The sequence below is a fragment of the Schistocerca nitens genome, chromosome 3 (assembly GCF_023898315.1).
Source record: "Schistocerca nitens isolate TAMUIC-IGC-003100 chromosome 3, iqSchNite1.1, whole genome shotgun sequence".
In the NCBI taxonomy this organism is placed as follows: domain Eukaryota; kingdom Metazoa; phylum Arthropoda; class Insecta; order Orthoptera; family Acrididae; genus Schistocerca; species Schistocerca nitens.
This window is the reverse complement of record NC_064616.1, coordinates 470,290,062-470,311,873: the sequence shown is the minus strand read 5'-3', so window position 1 is coordinate 470,311,873 and position 21,812 is coordinate 470,290,062.

Genomic DNA, 21,812 nt, shown 5'->3' with positions numbered 1-21,812 from the left:
GGCAGCTGGTATTTGCAATGAAGATTTCTTTTAGGTTTCTAAATTGCATTTACGTAGTTGGCGTTGTTCATTTTGATTACCATTTTATGTGTTCAGCGATGTATAACTGTGAGCATGTGAAAGAAATGCATTAGTGGCGACTATGTTTCTTTTGCATAGCCGGTCGGAGTGGCCGTGCGGTTCTAGGCGCTACAGCCTGGAGCCGAGCGACCGGTACGGTCGCAGGTTCGAATCCTACCTCGGGCATGGATGTGTGTGATGTCCTTAGGTTAGTTATGTTTAATTAGTTCTAAGTTCTAGGCGACTGATGACCTCAGCAGTTAAGTCGCATAGTGCTCAGAGCCATCTGAAGTATCTGTTTCTTTTGCTGAGATATTTCACTGAAATCGCAGGTGTGAATAAGCGTGCGTTCGCTGAATACTGTCTACGAAAAAGTGATTCAATAAATTTTTACTTTTTTTCTTTACATGTTTTTGTGCATACTTTGATGGAGATAATTTAAAATAGTTTGTGTCTTGTTCTGTGATTCGTAGCAATGATTATACTCACTACAACTAGTGTTATTAACAGTTAAATACGAACAATAGTTAGTTTTATAAGAGGGGTGTAGAATCAAGTGTGTCGCTGCAATAGTTAGTTTTATAAGAGTGGTGTAGAATCAAGTGCGTCGCTGCATTGCAGTATACTAAGTTTTCGGCACACAGATGGTGCCCAAGGCTCGTGACATTTCCGTTTAAGACTGTTTAGTGTTACATTAACACGATCACTCTTTCGTTACGCGAACTGCAAATAAAAGCCGCTTTCGCCAAAGGTTTCTCTCTGAAGTTATGTGCGACTTAAATTTGTTCCGGTATTCCTTCAGCGCTCAACTATCGTCATAACTGCAGTTGGGCTATAACTGACATAAAGGCTGCTGTCAGCGGGATAAGTACACAAATACAACCAATAAAAAAACTAGCGATAGGCTTCAAAAGGAAGACGCAATATATCAATTTTTAAACACATTGTAAACCACGAGCTTTTAATAAAATTTAGAATAAAGTAAATAAATTCCAATTTTGACGAAAGCAAAGGCCGATATATGTGAAAATTACGGAAACATCAGTCGAGTATCACGAGCATCAAAAATACATGAGTACTGTATCAAAGGATGGGGGGTTCAAATGGCTGTGAGCACTTTGGGCCTTAACATCTGAGGTCATCAGTCCCCTAGAACTTAGAACTACTTAACCTAAGGACACCACACACATCCATGCCCGAGGCAGGATTCGAACCTGCGACGTTAGCGGGATCGAGGTTCTAGACTGAAGCGCCTAGAACCACTCGACCACTGCGGCCGGCTTATCAAAGGATGGGTGGGAAACTTTAAATCAGACTAAAAGAGGACTAGTTTAGTTTTAAGAGAAGCAAAGGCACTCGATAAGCAATTTCAACCTTGTCGTTAATAGTAAAGGGAAGATTTAGGAACAGCAAAACATTCACAAAAAGTTATTCATAATTCCCATAACGTTGATAATGAAAATGAAAAAAATTGTAAATCGAAAAGAAGTCAGAACGACTAAGAAAATCGTGTTGCGTGTCAATAAAATTTACCAATAAAAATGCATCATTGAAATTCCTGAAGTGAAGAAACGGGACGTAACATTGGAAAAAAAGGTGTGATTGACTTTTATGACGTCTACACTTTGCTTGCTGGACTTCATATCTTATGACGTTAATATAGTTATTGCATCACTTTCCTGCTTTCTATTTTTTAATTTTGATTGGATTAACTAAAGTTGGATAAATTTTGTTTTAAAAGCTAAATTTTTTTGTGTTAAAATGTAGCTCCATATGACAAGATGAATGTGGGAAATCTCCCAAAAACATCCTCTATTGGCCGATGGAATCTACTTTCAAAAGCCTAGGACTGAACCAAGGCAGTCCTCGTCTCTCCAGTTTGTCGGATTATTGTGCCAACTGGACTGCATAATGGCTCTTTGAGTGAATGCGACGCTATGTTACCCCCCCCATAAAAATAGAGAGGGACCCAGTCCCTAGAAAGGACAACTTCTCGATCTTGAAATTTCACTTTTTTTCCTCCATCTTCTAGCGCAGAAAATACTATTTTCTTTTTTCAGCTAACTTTTGTTTTTTACAAAGGTATGAAAAGCGGTATGACTTTTTTAAATGGCACCCTGTATTTTTTATTCGGTAATTCATTTCCTCTCCTAAAGACCTATTCAAAAATGTATCACAGTGTACCATTCACTGAAACACAACGTTATTAATTACATAACGCAACACTAACGTTGACGCTCCCAGCGCTTAGTGCAGGTACTCGGGGTAATTGAACACATCCACGTGCTGACGTTGACAGAGGACAAACGTAAACATAAGTAGAATGCACATCCGTCATTCTGTCAACCATCGTCAGTTGAAGAGTTGTGTGAGTAGAATGTACACCAACGAAGAGAAGGTAGAAATGCTACTCATCTATGGGGAATGCTAGTTGGCAGAACAGTAATTGCAGTACTGTTTCCTTATGTACGCGTACATTTAGTACAGTAGTTTAGTCCTTTTAAATACTGTTGTGTAGAGTAGGCATACAGTAAAGGCTGTCCTTCCTACAAACTGCATCGACAAAACGTTTCTTTTATTGTTGTTGTTGTTGTTGTTTAATGTGGGCGAAATGCTACGCAGGCAGCGGAACTGTACTTTACAAGAACCCACCTTCCCGACGGATGTTTTCTCGTCTTGTTGCGACGCTTCAGGAAACGGGAAGTTTAAACCCACAACAATGCAATCGTCCTAGCACTCGCACAGACGAAGCTGCCGAAGTTACTGTTCTCGCTTTCGTTGCTATGAATCCACATGTGAGTACACGACAGCTTGAACACGAGACTGGCATTCCTAAAACTAGTGTACATCGTATTCTTACACGTCACCGGTTCCATACTTACCATGTACATCTACATCAAGAACTGCATGGGAATGATTTCCACAGTGTACAGTTCTGTCAGTGGGCACAGCAGCAAATCCTCGCCAACCCGAACATCTTCTCCAATGTTGTATTTACCGATGAATGTTTCTTCTCAAACAAAGGACAGGTAAATACTAGGAACATGCATTATTGGTCCAGCGACAACCCACGATGGCTTAGATAGGTGGAACAGCAGCGTCAGTGGAAAGTTAATGTCTGGTGTGCAATGCTTGGTACTACAATCATTGGCCCTTGTTTCATCAATGGTAGTCTAAACGGCACAGCGTATGCCAACTTCCTCAGACGAATTCTTCCTCCTCTTCTGGATGAAGTGCCGCTAAGAACCGGAATGCTTATGTGGTATCAACACGATGGATGTCCAGCACATAATGCCTTGTATGCAAGTCGTGTTCTGAGCCGAAGTTATCCTGCCAGATGGATTGGTGTATGAAGAACAGTTACTTGGCCTGCTAGGTCTCCTGATTTAAATCCTCTGGACGTTTTTCTTTGGGGATGCATTAAAGACGTTGTCTATCGCGATATTACAGCAACTCCAGAGGACATGCAGGAACGTATTGTGCTTGCTTGTAATTCTCTTGAGCAGTCAACACTGGAAACAGTAAATAATTCTTTCACTCATCGAGTGCACCAATGTATCGGTGTCCAGTGTCATCACTATGAGCGTCTTTGAATGTTTACTCCTGGGAAATGGTACAGGAGAGTCAAAGTCAATTTTGTGTTATGTTTTTACTTGGTTTTCATTTGTTTTCCGACAACTCCAGCAAGTGGACGTGTTTGTGATTCCGGGCTCAAAGTCAGTATTGTGTTATGTAATTAATAACGTTGTATTTCAGTGAATGGTACACTGTGATACTTTTTGAATAGGTCTTTAGGAAAGGAAATGAATTACCGAATAAAAAATACTGGGTGCCATTTAAAAAAGACATACCGCTGTTCATATATTTGTAAAAAACAAAGCTACAACGAAGGAAATCATGCTGACGGCTAAAGAACATTTGCTTGAAACATTTTGTAATTTGCATCTGGACAAACAGTTATTGAGGGTGGTCAAGATAAATGGGACACACTGTATTTGCGCCCATACATTAAAATGTATGCATACACTTACATGACAGTTTTTTTCAGACCCCACTACATTGTCTCTTCTATATAAAACTGAATGTGAAAACAGCAAGCCATCTCGGGTCTTCTTTGTTCATGGACGAATAATAAACTACCGTTGTGATTCTGTTTTGCAGCAAAGGAGCGGGACGCCCTTGGCAGAACTGGAGACAGGTGTTGGACACGTATAGTGCTTCCATGTTTGTATTTTGCGAGGACTGCACGTATCACGGTATTGGACTGCTCCCTTTCTATGGCTCGATACGGGCTGTTCGAAGATGTCACGAAGAAACGACTGAGGGCACTATTTCGGCATTATTCTGGAAAGTTTTTCATGCTCGTCGACTTCAGAACAGCGTTGAAACCGGCGCCGCACCAAGGAATGGGCATAAATACCGTCAACAGCGTGACTAAAACCTAAATAATATACGCCGAGGTGACAAAACTCAGGGGATAGTGATATGCACATATACAGTAATATCGCCTACATAAAGTTTAAAAGGGTGGTGCATTGGCAGAGCTATCATTTGTATTCAGGTGATTGATGTGAAAAGATTTCCCGCGTGATTATTGCCGCACGGTGGGAATTAACACACTTTGAAAGCGGCTTGGTAGTTGCAATGAGAGGCATGGGACATTCTGTTCCGAAAGTCGTTAGGGAATTCAATATTGCGACATCCACACTGTCAAGGGTGTGCTGAGAGTATCAAATTGCAGGATTACCTCTCACAACGGACAACGCAGTGGCCGACGGCTTTCACTTAACGACCGAGAGCAGCGGCGGTTGTGTAGAGTTGTCAGTGCTAACAGATAAGCAGCACTGCGTGAAATAACCGCAGAAATCAATGTGGGACGTACGATGAACGTATTCGTTAGGACAGTGCAGCGAAATATGTCGTTAATAGACTATGACAGCAGAAGTTCTTTGCTATCAGCACGACATCACTTGCAGAGCCTCTCCTGGGCTTGTGACCAAATGTTTGACCCTAGACTACAGAGAAACGGTGGACTGGTCTGATGAGTCCCGATCCCAGATCGTAAGAGCTGATGGTAAGGTTCGAGTGTGACGCAGACCCCACGAAGTCATGGACCCAGATGGTCAACAAGACACTGTGCAAGCTGGTGGAAGCTCCATAAAGGTGTGGGCTGTGTTTACGTGGAATGGACGAGGTTCTCTGGTCCGGCTGAACCGGTCATTGACTGGAAACGATTATGTTCGGCTATTTGGAGACCATTTGCAGCCATTCACGAAGTTCATGTTCCCAAAGAACGACGGAATTTTTATGGACGACAGTGCTCCATGTCACGTGCCACAATTGTTCGCGACTGGTTTGAAGAAGATTCTGGACATTTCGAGCGAATGAACTGGCCACCTGGACCACCCGACATTAGTCCCAGCTAACATTTATGGAACATAATCGAGAGGTCAATTTGTGGTAAAATCCTGCATCGGCAACACTTTCGCTGTTATGTACGGCTGTAAAGGCAGCATGGCTCAATATTTTTGCATAGGACTTCCAACGACTTGTTGAGTCCATGCCACGTCGAGTTGCAGCAGTACGCCGGGTAAAACGAGGTGAAACACGATATTAGATGACTTTTGTCACCTCAGTGTATAATGGTTGTTAATGTCACAGTATATCGCACTGTGCTCTGCAGTGTAAATCTGCAGCTTAGGTGATTCGCAGACAATTAGTACTAGAAACTCGTAAGAGTTCTGTAATGAAGAAAAAGCCTGCACCAAGATTCCAGGAGGGAGCAAGGAAAGTGCCTCACGCTCATCCCCCTCCCCAACCCTTGCGGACGCCTATGAAGGATTGGTAAAGGGAAAAAATCGTAGTGACAGACCTATGTATGAATTCTTAAGACAAATTGTGAAACGCAGCAGTTACGCATGAATTGGTAATTAGTTCATGTGCAACTATGTTAAGTCCACGAAATGAAGTTGAAATTTTGCAGCAGTTACTTGCACTTGCTCACGCAGAAAGGAGAAATGTCCTGTGGCACACTAGCGTCATATCAGCTCGACTGAAACCGTCAGATGGGTTCGTCACGATCGATGCCTCAGTAGCCTTGAACTCGCTGCGCTGAATCACTCTGAGAGAAGCATTACTTGGACTTGCATAGCTCGAGTGCATTGCTTCATTATGAAGGTCTTTCGTTGAAGAGCTTTAGAGCCTGGAGGTCTCCAGCCAGCAACTTTCTTTACTTCAAAATCTTCCATTCTGTTCTTATTGTTTAACAACTTTTAACAGGCCGATGTTGATTTTGTTGTCGCTATCAACTCACCGTTAAAATTTTGTGTACAAGTCAGCACGACATTTCGCTTTTATCAGATGAATAAAAATAAAAATTGAGTCAGTAAGGACCAGATGCATGATATGCAGCAACATGAAACGGTATGAATCAAATACTTTCACAAATGCTAAACGTTCAACGTGATCACACACAAGCACTCTTACCCAGGCGTTCACTAATTTTATTTCTCAATTCTTTTACCTGTCGTTAGCAATGCTGCCATCCATGTGATGTGTCCTGGATGTTGGAAACACGAGCATAATTAAACTGGAAATTTCCTGTTGAGATCTTTTTACCTTCCAGAACAAAAACGCTTTTTTAAGAGGTGAAATAAGGATCTTTATAAACCATAATTTTCCTGCTTGGTGTTGTCTCTTTTGTACGTAAATCTCAAAGTGAATGAATGACTTACTGCTCAAACTAAATAGTTCACCAGAAAATACAAACTAAAACTCTTCAGGACATGTGAACATTAATAAGGTCTTTAATCGTGTTTGTTCTTTGTTTGCAAATAATCTGCATTACTGTGGTTTGGCGAGAAACTAAGCGCCTGTTAATGATAATAATAACAACAATAATAATAACAATAACAATAACAAATTTCTTCATTTAAATCCATACACTTAAACTCTTCCTTGATTTTACTGTTACTACTGTAACATAACTGGTACAGATCGCTTCACGATCTTCTTTCAATTCAGTTACATTTATTTCATAAATAAAAGTTGGTAGTGCAAACTGGTAGGTGGTGACTGAAAGGTTCTCGCGTAAGAAATCAGTTTCCGGAGAACCCGTGTTTACCGTCGTTTGCAGCAGAAAAGCTTGCCTCAAGTTGGGTGGCAGTCTGGGATGGTTCCCAGGGCCTGCTCGCCATATTCTATTGTTGGCTTTCCAGGCATTAATTCCTTCTGCGCGATCGCAAGGGTGCCTTACCACTAAGTGTCCACTTGAAATGTAGCAAGTGTCTATTCAGCTTGGAAGTCAAGAAGAATTCCACCTTCTCGTTCCCGTGAAACGTGAGAAATTTTGTACCATGTCAACAGTATTTCTATCTTTCCAGTCCTGTGTATTGCTTCTACTACTCGACACTATGTGTCCTATATCAACCAATAGTCAAAGACGTTCAAACTCGGTACCAACTCATTTATTTGTTTATTATGATTAATTCCTTTAGCTCCTTATGTGGAGCATAGGGCTGCAACAAAGGATCGCCATCTTGTTCTGTCTTCTGCTAGTATTTTCACTTCTTCCCGTACTATTGCTTGCTGTTGACCTTCTGCTTCAACTGATAGCCTCCACGTCATTTTGGGTCTGCCTCGTCTTCGTCGTCTCTGCGGGATCCAGTAAGGTGCTTCCTTGGTCTCCTAAGTGTATGTCCAAACCATCTCCATATCCTGGTTCTTATTTGCAGCTCAGTTAGCTTCTGGCTGGTTCTTTCCCAGAGTGTTTCGTTAGGCATGGTATTTGGCCACCATACCCCCAGGATGTTCCTCGGGAATATGCTGTTGAATGTACGCAGCTGATGGATTCGCTGCATTGTCACTTTCCATGTTTCACAGCCATACAGAAACACATATTTTACATTACTTCCAAATATCCGCAGTTTGGTACTCAATATTATTTCCTTCGACCTCCAGACAGAGCTGAGATGTGCAAAAGCGCCTTTGGCTTTGTTGATGCGGCTATTAAAGTCCTCTATTGCACCACCATATGATGTAATCATGCTTCCAAGGTAGCTAAACTTATCCACCCTATTGATTACCTGGCTCCCATGCTTAAGCTGTGCGGTATCGTTATGCCCGCATGTCTTTTGTTTTTTGGGCATTAATTTTCAAACGGATTTTCTTCGCCGCAGATTTCAGATCTTTTAGTTTCTTTTTCACGTCGTTGAGGCTGTGGGATAAAACGCAAAGGTCATGTGCAAGATCTAGGTCTTCTAGATGTGCTCCATTGCTTAGTTTTATTCCTCTCGTTTTATCCATTGCTTGTGTCATTACAAGATTCAGTACTATGTTAAATAGTATCAGTGAGAGCATGCAGACTTGCTTAACTCCTGTTTTCATTGCCACTGGATCTGAGAGCAGACTTTGATGTTTAACCTGGCACGTGTAATTTCCAGACATGCAACTTAATAAATCTTTTACGAGGATTTGCACCTCCCATCAGGGACACTTTTTCAGCATTCCTCTATATTTTCATACATCGAGGCACTTTCACGTTCATCACATTGGTTACGGACATGCTGTCGACCCTCCAACAGAATATGGACTGGAAACGGAGAACTTTGAATACTTATGATGCCTTCCTGCATTTTGTCCGGTGCTGACTGTGCGGTTTGATGATGTACGTGTCGCTTTTTGCTAAAATCATGAAGCCTTAGTTTCATGTTTGAGCTTTCGCACTCTGGACAGTTCGCATTTAACTGGTTCTTTTGAGCATCTTGGATATGAACTTCATTGTGTTATTTCTCTTATTTATTTGAAAACGCGAGTTGTGCCTATGAGGAACTCTGATTCTGTTCTCCATTCAGTCTTCCTAACGTTGTCAATGTCCCATATTACTAGCTTAAGTTCTTCATGTTAGTTTTCTGTGTTTATGTTTGTTAAGAGTGACATTGCAATAAGATTTCATGTTGATTTTGCATTTGAATAAATGTCGGTAAATGTGACATTGACTTTCATTTATGAACCCTACTTCCTATACCATCTCCCTTGATTAGGCGAGCCTTACTTAAGAAGTACGCCGAAGTCTTGCCGCACTGGTAACATCCATTCTCGTTACATCGCTGAAGTTGAGCGCTGTCGGTCTTAGCTAGCACTTGGATGGGTGACCACGCGGGCCCTCCGTGGCCGAGCGGTTCTAGGCGCTTCAGCCCGGAACCACACATCTGCTGCGGTCGCAGGTTCGAATCCAGCCTCGGGCATGGATGTGTGAGTGATGTCCTTAGGTTAGTTAGGTTTAAGCAGTTCTAAGTCTAGGGGACTGATGACCTCAGATGTTAAGTCCCATAGTGCTTACAAGGGGAGGCCGCCAATTGTGAAATTCAGATTCGATTCATACTGCGCATAATAAAAGCTCATGGCCAGAGGTGCAATGTGGCAAAGCCGTTGTCGAGAAAATCGACAGTTAAAAGAAACCGTTGCGGTGAAATACTCTCTACGATTAATAAGTTTCTACAGCGTCGTGGCACAGCGGTAAGCGCTCGGGTTCGTAATACGAAGGTCGCTGGATCGAATCTCGCGCCATGCAATTTTTTTTTAATATTAGTGGCGCAGCGGTAAGCGCTCGGGTTCGTAATACGAAGGTCGCTGGATCGAATCTCGCGCCATGCAATTTTTTTTTAATATTAGTTTTTTGTAATTCATATATATATATATATATATATATATATATATATATATATATATATATATATATATATATATATATATATCTTTGAATTACAAAAAAAAAGCATTGCGCGAGATTCGATCCGGTGACCTTCGGATTACGAACCCGAGTGCTTACCGCTGCGCCACGACGCTGTAGAAAATTATTAATCGTAGAGAGTATTTCACCGCAACGGTTTCTTTTAACTGTCGATTTTCTCGACAACGGCTGAGAAGTGCATCTTGGTGCTTTGCCACATTACACCTCTGGCCATGAGCTTTTATTATGCGCAGTATGAATCATATCTGAATTTCACAATTGGCGGCCTCCCTCTTTGTTAGAGCCATTTGAACTTTTTTTTTTTTTTTTTTTTTTTTTTTTTTTTTTTTTTGTGACCACCCGGGTCTTCCATGTGCTATTGGCAAGCGGGGTGCACTCAGTCCCTGTCAGGCCAGTTGAGGAGCTACTTGATTTTGAACTAGCCGCTCTGGTCCTGAAAACTGACACCTGCCGGGATAGCGATGTGCTGACCTCGTGGCCCTCATACTCGCATCTAGTGACGCCTCTGGGCTGTGGATGACACGGAGGTCGGTCGATACCGCTGGGTCTTCAAGGCTTGTTCTAAAAGAGTTTGTTTTGTTTAATCAAACATGGTCAGGAATACACTATAGTGTGGTTTCAATGTCATGGTTTTTTCGTTGTGCGCAGTGGCCACATTTTGAGTGGAACGTTGCATACTGTGCAAGGCTGTTAATTATGATGACGAGTGGATAGCGCTCGCACATTTATTTCAGAACTCAGACAAATTACTAATGCATATTATTTGAAAAAGGTCGTGATTACCGCCTTGAGCTGCTGATAAAGCGGATGCTATGTGGTATGCATCCGTTCACAGCATTAACACCGATTGCTGATGTAACCTGAAAGGCTGCACTACCTAGCATTATTTATATACTGACGAAGTAATTTTTATTAAGATGTGACAACAGTGGCAAATTCATGGTTTTATTCTCTGACATTAACGATTTGATATTCACCTCATGTGGTGCTGTAAATGCTTTTAAAAACATGATGATGGTCACTCGACCGACGGATTGTTTAAATAAAGATTTTATCAGCAGATGAGTGCGGAAATCATGACTTTTTCAAATATCTACGAGCTGTGGAGCACCGCCTGCCGAAAATAATGCATATTAATTTCAGTTCTCTTCGGTTAGATACTGCCGGTAATTCCGTAATGCTGTCGTTTTATTCGTGAGCATGCAATACACGTATTCGCCGGTTATAAGCTGTCTGATGAAGAGTATCTGGACACTTAGTAGTGGACGTAACTATGTGATGTGTTCACTGTTCGCCTTTGTTATGATTTGAACTCTGCTGGGGACACTTTCAATGGGGTGTCTGAATGTCTATGGAGGAGTAGCTGCCCACTCTTTCTCAAGAGCGGAAACCAGAGAAATAAGTGATGTTGGCCGCTGGGGTCTGTATCGAAGTCAATATCCTAACGCGTACCACAGGTGTTCCATGGATTAAGATCGGGGCTATGAGCAGGCCACGCCATTTCAGGAATTTTACTGTACACAAACCATTGCCTCACTGATGCTACTTTGTGACAGGGTGCATTTTCATGCTGATACAATCAATCATCGTCTCTGAACTGTTCCTCTACTGTACGCCGTATGCAGTGCTGTAAAATGTCCTCATATCCTTACGAAATTAGTGTTTTCTTGAGCGCTATGAAGAGGCCACACCGTAACCACGAAACACACCACAATAACGTAACACCACCTCCTCCGCACTTGACTGTTGGCTCTACACATGACAGGTAACATTCTCCCGGCGTTTGCCAAACCCAAATCCTTCCGTCGGATTACCACGCGGTATAGCGTGATTCATCACTCCAAATCAGTCGTTTCCAGTCATTCATTGTTGAGTTCCACCTCCTCAAGCGCCGCTTAGCGCAGACCACAGAAGTGTTAGGCTTATGGGGAGCTGCTCTACCATTGTACCCCATTCCTTTTAATTCACTACGCACAGTCAATGTGGTACCTGGACCGCTGATAGCACCTTTAGTGATCCCTTCTGCTGATATAATGCGGTTTGTTACATCCACCCTCCGAAGTGCTCGAGGGCTCCAGTAAATGAGATCTACCTGGTATTGGGTTAGCTATGGTCGTTCCTGTACGTTTGCGCTTCCCAGTCAACAGTCGACTTGGGCTGGTTTAGAGGGGTTTAAACGCCACTGATGGATTTGTTACTCGGATGATACCCAATGAAGTAACTGAGCTCTCTTGACCGATCCATTCTGCTTCTGTACTGACAACAGACGCAGACACAGCATAGTAGCCTGAGCATAGTGTGCTGTTCCTGCAGCACCTGATGGGATTGGGAGTTGCGACCTAACAGTACGAGGGTCCTAAATGGTGATTTTGGTGTGTCCTGAGTCTTCTGGGAAGCTGATCACTCTCGCAGCAAGTCCGGCCAACGTGTTGTTGGCCGGTGGTGTGGTTGATGGCCCAGGTCCCTGATGAGCCTGTTTTGGGATTAAACTGCTTTCTCGTAGAACTTGCGTGTTGTGGACCGGAAGCGGTCCGTCAGCAGCAGAATGCCGGTGTCTTCATGCAGTTGTTGCGTGGAGTAAGTCCTGGGTAGGCGCAGGGTGAGCTTAAGCGCTCTGTTTTGGACCCTCTGCAGGGCGGCTGTGTTGGAGTCAGCGGCATTGCCCCACACCACGGCCGCGTACTCCAGCACTGGCCGTACAAGTGTGAGGTACAGCGTAATTCGGTGGTGTGGAGGCAGGCTCGACTCCGGGTTCAGCAGAGGGTGTAGAGCGCGGAAGCGCCCTATAGTCCTCTCCATAATCCAAAGAATGTGAGGGCCGCACGAGAGGCGCTGGTCTAGCTTGACGGCGAGGTAAACTGCAGTCTTGGTCCACGGGATGGGACTGACAACAGAATACTCCGCGCCTCCTTTTATACTCGCACGTTAGTTTCTCGTGACATCTAGCGGTCAGTTCCGCACGACGTAGGGGTGTCCGGATACTTTTTATCGGAGAGTGTAGCTATTGTTCTTTGCTTGTGGATAAAGCTGCAAGTCCATTTCCAGTACACATTGAAGTTTTATTACAGTTTCTGACGTCCCGTGAATGGAAGCTAGTTATTTTTGTGCTCCTCTATACCTGGGTATAATCACTGCAATGTAGTATATGTGTTAACGTTTCTACTAGATTGCTCTTTTGACAATATGGAGCTGGTCTTAGCTAGATGTTGTACAGTTTTCTCCTGTACGAATAACCTCACTGACGGCATCGTACCAAGCTGAACTAAGTCTGGATGAAGGATATATTTCTTAATGTTCCTCCGTGTATTTCTCCATTTCTTGGCTGCATATTTGTTCTCATTGGGGTTGTCCGTCTGTCGTTTTGTAAACCATGGGGCTGTTTGAGCATACCTCCAAGAGATACTCAAATTGTCATGATCATTGCATGTTGAGCCTTTTTGTACGAATTTTACGTGATTTCGTTTCGTACTACTGCATTTTATTGATTTCAGCTCCACTAAATCCACATCAACGAATCATACTGTAGTAAGAATCGAAGTTTCTGTCTGTGCGAAATAAGTTAGATTTGTTTATGCTGAGGATCAAATGTTAGTCTGCACCGAGCGTCGATCTTCTTCCCGTTTTACGGCAACTCGCTACTATTTTTTTAACGTTGCACTTTTCTACGTACGGCAGCAGCCTCCGCGAACAGCCTCATGAAGCTTCCCGAGGTATGTGACAGATCATTTCAAAATATTCCGAACAGTGGCAGAGCTATGAAGTTCGGTTGGGATACTCTCGCAACTACTTTCACATTTGAAAATTTCTCCCTGTAAGTACGATGTGCTGAGTTTTTTCTGGTACGAACTGTTAACTATAATCACAATAACTGATCGCACTGTTTAAACAATGCACGTGTTGTCGACAACACTGAAATTCAAATCTCCGACAGCCATCCAGAATTTGGTTACACGTTGTTTCTCTAAATCGTTTGAGGCGAATGCCAGCATGGTTCTTTTGACCGGACCATGCCCGATTTTCTTCCTCTATTCGAGGCTGTGCTCCATCTCTAATAACCCCTTCGTCGACAGATCATTCAACGCCTATCCTCCTCCTTTCCTTCCTTTGCACACCACAAACCTGGCCCATTATCACGTAAACTCGTATTTTCTTCATTACTCGACAGTGAGGAACTATGGAATACCTTCCAGTAGTCAAGGACCACAGCGGAAACCTAAATCGGAAAGCTTGCTTTATAGAACACTTTTCCTTTGAGAAACGCGAATGTTATATAAGAAATAACAATCGGTCCAAATCATAAATGGCGTTTGCTTTTATGGTATGGTAACCGATTTCAGTCGTACATACACTGAATAGCCAAAGAAACTGGTACACATACCTAATATCGTGTAGGGTCCCGCAAGCACGTAAATGTGCCTCAACACGATGTGTCATGGAGTCGTCTAGTGTCTGAAGAAGTGCTGGAGGGAACTGACACCATGAATCCTGCAGGGCTGTCCATAAATCCGTAAGTGTACGAGAGGGTGGAGATTTCTTCTGAACAGCACGCTGCAAGGCAGCGCAGATATGCTCAACAATGTTCATGTCTGGGGAGTCTGGTGGACAGCGGAAGTGTTTGAACTCAGAAGAGTGTTCCTGGAGCCACTCTGTAGCAATTATGGATATGTGGGGTATCTCATTATCCTACTGGAATTGCCCAAGTCCGTCGGAATGGACAAAGGACATGAACGGATACAGGTGATCAGAAAGGATGCTTACGTATGTGTCACCTGTGAGAGTGGTATCTAGACGTATCAGGGGTCCCCTATCACTCCAACTGCGCGCGCCCCACACCATTAACAGCCTCCACCAGCTTGAACAGTCCCCTGCTGACATGCAGGGTCCATGGACTCATGAGGGTGCCTACATAACCGTACACGTCCATCCACTCGATTCAATTTCAAACGAGACTCGTCCGACCGGGCTTCATGATTCCATTCATCAACAGTCCAATATCGGTGTTGACGCGTCCAGGCAAGGCGTAAAGATTTGTGTCATGCAGTCATCAAGGGTACTCGAGTGGGCCTTCGGCTCCGAAAGTCCATATCGATGATGTTTCGTTGAATGTTTCGCACGCTGACATTTGTTGATGGCCCAGCATTGAAATCTGCAGCAGTTTGCGGAAGGATTGCACTTCCCTCACGTTGAACGATTCTCTTCAGTCGTCGTTGGTGCCGTTCTTGCAGGATCTTTCTCCGGCCTCAGCGATATTCGAGATTTGATGCTTTACCCGATTCCTGATATTCACGGTAAACTCGTGAAATGGTCGTACGGGACAATCCCCTCTTCATCGGTACCTCGGAGATGAAGTATCCCATCGCTCGTGCACCGACTATAACACCACGTCCACACTCACATAAATCTCGTATTTTAATACGCATGCCTATACTAGTTTCTTTGGCGCTTGAGTGTAGATCGTCTTCAAACTTTAAATGTCTCCATTTGTGACTTGTATCGTCTCCACGCTTCACCAATGGAGACATTTCTAATCTGAAAATGGTCTATTGTTCCGATTTTTGTCACGATTGTGTTCCGGCCGCGAGTGTTAAGGTCGATATTGGCCTCGCCAGAGATACTGGGGCGCCGAGTTGGTGGCGAGTGGCCCTCTGGCGACGAGGAGTAGAGGATTAGACAGTACCGAGCGAGAAGGACAGAACGGTAGAGTGTTGGGGTCCGGATGGTCCGAATTGTGCCTTTAATAATTTTGGCACTCTGTGGTTGTGGACTGATGGTGAAACCGAGACGCTTGGGAATTCAACGCTGCTGTGGAACGAAAAGCCGTGGGCTCTGCAATTGAATGGACGCAATTACGGCAATAACAGTAGCAAACATCACTTCCAAATAAAATCTTACAGAATCGTAATGGTACAAAGGTACCTTTCAAACTTCAAAATTAACTTTCATTTAACACGCAGGTATGAAAACATATACAAAACTCACAGTTAGTAGATATGGTAAATTCCAGTATTTATAACCCGCTGAACTACAGCGCAGAACTGAATTTCAAATCTATCCAATGAGTAATCCTGATAACAAAATTATGTTCACAAAGAAGAAATATAATAACTTTATGACAACGCCCATCCGGCATTGGCCACACTTTTACACACTCATCCGTTCCTTTGAAAAGTGACAGTTACTGTTCAATCTCCACACAGATAAGCAAACTAACACCGCAGAAGTCACTGACGGTTAATACACGTACCGTATTCCACTACTTTCTTCTCCAGTATCATGACATCCTTATTGTGGGCGAACGTGCTACAGCACAGCGTGTTCAGGTTGGGCCCATGCTGTCTTGTTTATCTGCCGTGGCAAAACACCCACAAACGACATCGGCCACAGGTCGCCGTAATTGCGTCCATACAATTGCAGAGCCCACGGCTTTTCGTTCCACAGCAGCGTTGAATTCCCAAGCGTCTCGGTTTCACCATCAGTCCACAACCACAGAGTGCCAAAATTATTAAAGGCACAATTCGGACCATCCGGACCCCAACACTCTACCGTTCTGTCCTTCTCGCTCGGTACTGTCTAATCCTCCACTCCTCGTCGCCAGAGGGCCACTCGCCACCAACTCGGCGCCCCAGTATCTCTGGCGAGGCCAATATCGACCTTAACACTCGCGGCCGGAACACAATCGTGACAAAAATCGGAACAATAGACCATTTTCAGATTAGAAATGTCTCCATTGGTGAAGCGTGGAGACGATACAAGTCACAAATGGAGACATTTAAAGTTTGAAGACGATCTACACTCAAGCGCCAAAGAAACTGGTATAGGCATGCGTATTAAAATACGAGATTTATGTGAGTGTGGACGTGGTGTTATAGTCGGTGCACGAGCGATGGGATACTGCATCTCCGAGGTAGCGATGAAGAGGGGATTGTCCCGTACGACCATTTCACGAGTTTACCGTGAATATCAGGAATCGGGTAAAGCATCAAATCTCGAATATCGCTGAGGCCGGAGAAAGATCCTGCAAGAACGGCACCAACGACGACTGAAGAGAATCGTTCAACGTGAGGGAAGTGCAATCCTTCCGCAAACTGCTGCAGATTTCAATGCTGGGCCATCAACAAATGTCAGCGTGCGAAACATTCAACGAAACACCATCGATATGGACTTTCGGAGCCGAAGGCCCACTCGAGTACCCTTGATGACTGCATGACACAAATCTTTACGCCTTGCCTGGACGCGTCAACACCGATATTGGACTGTTGATGAATGGAATCATGAAGCCCGGTCGGACGAGTCTCGTTTGAAATTGAATCGAGTGGATGGACGTGTACGGTTATGTAGGCACCCTCATGAGTCCATGGACCCTGCATGTCAGCAGGGGACTGTTCAAGCTGGTGGAGGCTGTTAATGGTGTGGGGCGTGTGCAGAAGAGCTAGATCTCTGTACACAGGAAAAAAAAAAAAAACAGGAGAAGAGAGAAATAGATCTCTGTATACAGGACGGTTATTATTACTCTTTCACTATTTGAGCCAGTGTAGACGGAAAACTGTTTACCGAATGGGTAGCCAACTTGATAGTAATGATGTTCATAGACTGTGCGCTGCAGGATTTGAGTTGTTGGTAGTGTTAGTGTAATGACTTGCCGTTAGGCGGCGGTACTGGTGCGGCGAATTAGGGTTGAAAACAAGCATCAGTGTACATTACAGTTGCAGACAATCAATTTAGGTCTAGACAAAATGAACAGGGCTTTACTCGTAACGCTGTTTTATGAAACAATAGCAGCAACGCTGCTGCTCTTCGCGAGTATCGACACATTAAAGGAATGCAGAGAGGTCCTCTTTCCGCAGCGGGGTTGAACAACATGATTCGGAAGTTAGAATTAACTGAAAATTTGGGAATTGGTCCTGGGACAGGCCGACGGCCAATTGCACCACTAATTGTTGAAGAAGCTATACTTGCCTTGGACGAGAATGCTGAACGCAGTGTGCGATCTTCAAGTAGTACACGACCTGTGTCACGACAGCTGAGCATTCCATGGGCCACCGTTCGAAAAGTGCTGCTAACAATTGTGAAATGATATCCGTACAAACTTCCAGCCCGTAGTTAATATAGAGGGTAGTCACGCTGAGAAACGTTTGTAACCCAGAACGTAAACATGGTACGCAGTTAACAAATGTTACTCTCTCACGTGGAAATTAAAATCTGTTTCTTTCAATGGTTTATTCTTTCTTTTCGGCACGTTTGTACATATGTTTAGACTAAGTTCTATTGTCCTACCGTCACTCATTTTTTCGTGGGAGCCCTGCCGAATAGTTTATTTGTAACCGCCCTGTACAATGAATGACCAAAAGTCGTTGCATGGTAATGGAAATGCGCGTTTGGTGCAGGTCTTATTACATTCAACGCCACACTGGGCGATCTGCGCGCCGGATGGGGATGAAATGACAATGAAGACAACACAACACCAAGTCCTTGAGCGGAGGAAATCCCCGACCCAGCCGGGAATCGAAGCCGGGCCCCTTAGAACGGCAGTCCGTCACGCTGACCATTGAGCTATCGGGGTGGACATTGCATGGTAAATGGGTGCGACTCGCTCGGCGACTCTTGGAGTCTATGTGGTTCATTTGTCTCGTTACAGTCATGATAGAAACATGTTTCTGACGCCATAAATTGAAATCCGTGACTAACTGAGTCACAGTATAACAACTGATCATCGACCGTTCATGATCTGCGAAGGCGACGCTACATCAATTCGTCAAACATTTGTGGTCACACAGCGCGGCGTTTTACGCGCGTGGAAACAATGTCTTTGCTATGTTAAAGATACACACTAGATACTGTTGACCTTCGGAACCCTAATTATTGTGTAATCTCTGATATGCTATGACCCACGTGTATTGCATCGTTTATCATCGCATGTTCAAAGTCGGTGCTAAGTTCACTAGAAATCTGCCTGTTCAGACATCGTGTCTATATTCACGCCATACTTCACTCCAGCCACAACATTCAAGCGTAGTGGCACATCTTTGGATGAGACAATCCTTCCCGTGAGTTTTGGTCACTCAGTTTATTTAGTGTATGGGAGTTATACTCCAAAAAACGGAAACTACAGTAGATTCGTTTCTGCATAAGAAATCACTCCAGACTAACAGATAATTCAAAATTGTTAAGGCTTTCGTGGCCACTTGTTGACAAACTGCCTATTGGCTTCTGTCTCGGGTTCTTCGGCCGACGTTCATCTAATGATTTTTCTGACGTTTCGCCAGCACGAGTGGCTGGCATTGTCAAAGCTTCACCCTCCATTGCCGGTGGTGAACTGGAGGCGAGCTCGCGGCCGCAGACTATATGTACCTGGCGCGCCAACGTCCGAGGGCTTCTCCGCGGTCATTTCCGGTGCGGTTCTCCTCTTGCTACCTGCGACGGTCGTTCGCTGCAGTACGGGAAGCCAGGATCCGTTTACCTTAAGGCTTTCCTCTTTCTTGTTGAAACTGTTCGCGTGTTTTTGGATTTCTACAGCTTCTCTGAACAAGCGCGTGTGATAGTGCTTCTCTACAGCCAGAACTTCCGTGTCGGCGAATTTTATTACGTGGTCGGTCTCATTCAGTGCGTGTTCTGCCACGGCCGATTTCTCCACCTGCCCCAACCTGCAATGTCGCTTATGCTCTTTGATCCTGGTGTTAATGGATCGTCCAGTCATTCCGACATAAACTTTTCCGCATGTGCAAGGTATACGGTATATTCCCGACATTGCAAGTGGGTCTCTTTTCTCCTTCGCCGATCTAAGACACTCTTTGATCTTCCTTGTCGGTTTGAAAATCGTCTTTACGCCGTGTTTGCGCAATATACGGCCGATTCTGTCCGTCACTCTGGGAATGTATGGCAGAAAGGCCGTACCCGACATTTCTTTTTCTGGTTCCTTACTTCGCCGAGTGTTTGGCTCTGTTACACTTCTAATGTAATTTGTGGAGTACCCATGGCTCCTCAGAACAGTTTCCAGGTGTTGCATTTCTCGTTTGAGGTGTTGAGGCTCACATATTCGTCCTGCTCTCGTTACGAGCGTACTAATCATGCCTCTTTTCTGGCTCGGGTGGTGGTTTGACAGTTTGTGGAGGTATCGGTCCGTGTGTGTCGGTTTTCGATACACGCTGTGTCCCAGGTTTTCGCCGTCCCTTGTGACCAGCACATCTAGAAATGGCAGTTTCCTGTCCTTTTCTACCTCCATGGTAAATGTTATGTTGGCATGGAGGCTGTTCAAGTGTCTCAGGAATTCACCGAGCTGTTCTTCACCATGGCTCCACACCACGAAAGTATCATCGACGTACCTGTACCACACCTTAGGTTTGCAAGTCGCCGAGTCCAGTGCCTGTGCTTCGAATTGTTCCATGAAGAAGTTGGCCACCACTGGACTGAGAGGACTACCCATGGCGACGCCTTCCAGCTGTTCGTAGAAATCGCCATTCCACGTGAAATAGCTCGTGGTGAGACATGCATGGAAGAGCTTTTTGATGTCTTGCGGGAACATGGAACCGATGTGCTCCAGAGCGTCGCTGAGTGGCACTTTCGTAAATAACGAAACAACATCAAAACTGACCAGGATGTCGTTTGGCGCAAGTTTCAGTTTCTTCAGCTTCTCAATGAAATGTCCTGAGTCCTTAATGTATGTGTCGGTCTTTCCCACGTGTGGCTGTAGCAGAGAGGCCAAGTGTTTCGCCAGTTTATACGTTGGTGAGCCAGGAGCGCTAACGATCGGTCTCAGTGGAACGTTGTTCTTATGGATCTTGGGTAATCCATACAGCCGAGGTGGTAGGGCTTCTGTGTTGCGCAGGTTTCTCTGTATGTCCGCCGGCAGAGAAGACGCCTTGATTAATCGATTCGTATTCCGAGTGATACGCTGCGTCGGATCTGCACTTAGTTTTCGGTACGTCGTCGGATCTAATAGGTCTCGGATCTTTTGCTCATAATCTTCGGTCTTCATTACGACGGTCGCATTCCCCTTATCGGCAGGCAGTACCAATATACTCTTGTCGGCGTTGAGATTCTTAATGGCTTGTTCCTCTTCTTTCTTCAGGTTGCAAGCTGGTGGTTTTGCTCGGCGCAGTATCCTGGCTGTTTCAGTGCGTATTTCCTCTGCCCTTTCACAAGGAAGGGTCCGAATGGCTGCTTCGGTGTTGGCAATGATGTCCTCCATAGGTATGGTTCTCGGGATGATAGCGAAATTCCCTCCTTTTTGAAGGACTGACACTTCCTCTTCGGTCAATTGTCGTTCAGTGAGGTTGACCACTGTGTGTGACATGTCGGGAATCGCCTTGTCGGTCTGCTTCCGGCATCTTTCAAACTTTTTCTTTTGCCGCTCGGTGCAGCGCTCGAGTTCGTTCTGCATGCTCCTGTGAGTGATGCTGTCGATCTTGTCCCAGTCGTCTCGATGCATTCTGCTACTTAGTTGATAGAAAATGTCCAGAAGTTCCTGATCCGTTCTTGCCAAGTCTCTCCGTGTTGTATGTATTCGCTCACGAAGAAAAGCTCGTTCCATTCTCTCGTAGATACGATGTGCTTGGGCGGTGGTGAATAGGCGCTTGCATCTCAAGAACTTCGGTGTAGCACATTCATCTCGGCACCGTGACAGAAAGGCGAGAGAGGACATCAGTCGCGCTTTCTTCTTCCGTCGTTGGTCAAGGCGTCGGTACAATCTGCAAATCTCCTCCCCGTAGAGGCGTAATACAAAATTGTTAAGGCTTTCGTGGCCACTTGTTGACAAACTGCCTATTGGCTTCTGTCTCGGGTTCTTCGGCCGACGTTCATCTAATGATTTTTCTGACGTTTCGCCAGCACGAGTGGCTGGCATTGTCAAAGCTTCACCCTCCATTGCCGGTGGTGAACTGGAGGCGAGCTCGCGGCCGCAGACTATATGTACCTGGCGCGCCAACGTCCGAGGGCTTCTCCGCGGTCATTTCCGGTGCGGTTCTCCTCTTGCTACCTGCGACGGTCGTTCGCTGCAGTACGGGAA